Source organism: Camelina sativa, unplaced genomic scaffold (genome assembly GCF_000633955.1).
Source record: "Camelina sativa cultivar DH55 unplaced genomic scaffold, Cs unpScaffold07689, whole genome shotgun sequence".
Classification (NCBI taxonomy): domain Eukaryota; kingdom Viridiplantae; phylum Streptophyta; class Magnoliopsida; order Brassicales; family Brassicaceae; genus Camelina; species Camelina sativa.
In genome coordinates, this window is record NW_010928760.1 from 1 (window position 1) to 455 (window position 455).

The window sequence follows — 455 nt, forward strand, 5'->3', positions numbered from 1 at the left end:
ATGCCAAGCCTAGAGCGATTTAAGGTATGTGAATGTTTGCATGTATAGTTGTCATACTTTTTATCCTCATTTAATCTTGAAGTTTAAATTTGGTGTCATTTTCTTATTCTCATTCATTCTTGATTCAGCTACTTTTTCTAACTAATCTTGTAGGTTATCAAAGAAAACATGGAGAGAGGCTTTAGAAACACTAATATGAAGCCTTTGAACCATTCCACATACTTGAGACTGCAGCTCTTGTGTAAACGAATCTATGACAGTGACGAAAAGTTGTCTGTACTAAATGATTTGTCTCTCGATGATCTCAACAGCTTTATTCCTGAAGTCCGTTCTCAGGTAACATACTGCATCCGTGTGATACCTAGCTCTTGTGATTGTTCTCGAGTTTTGTTTAAATCAGGCAAAGGTTAGGTAAAATTTCTGTTATGTTTTCAGATATTTATTGAGGCTCTATG

The 455-nt window shown here is 35.2% G+C and overlaps 1 long non-coding RNA gene across 1 annotated transcript; it reads left to right on the forward strand.

The window, feature by feature from the left end:
- LOC104774996 lies at nt 1-455 on the forward strand. Its single transcript, XR_765633.1, has 3 exons — nt 1-24; nt 154-336; nt 436-455. It is a non-coding gene; the product is annotated as an uncharacterized LOC104774996 (long non-coding RNA).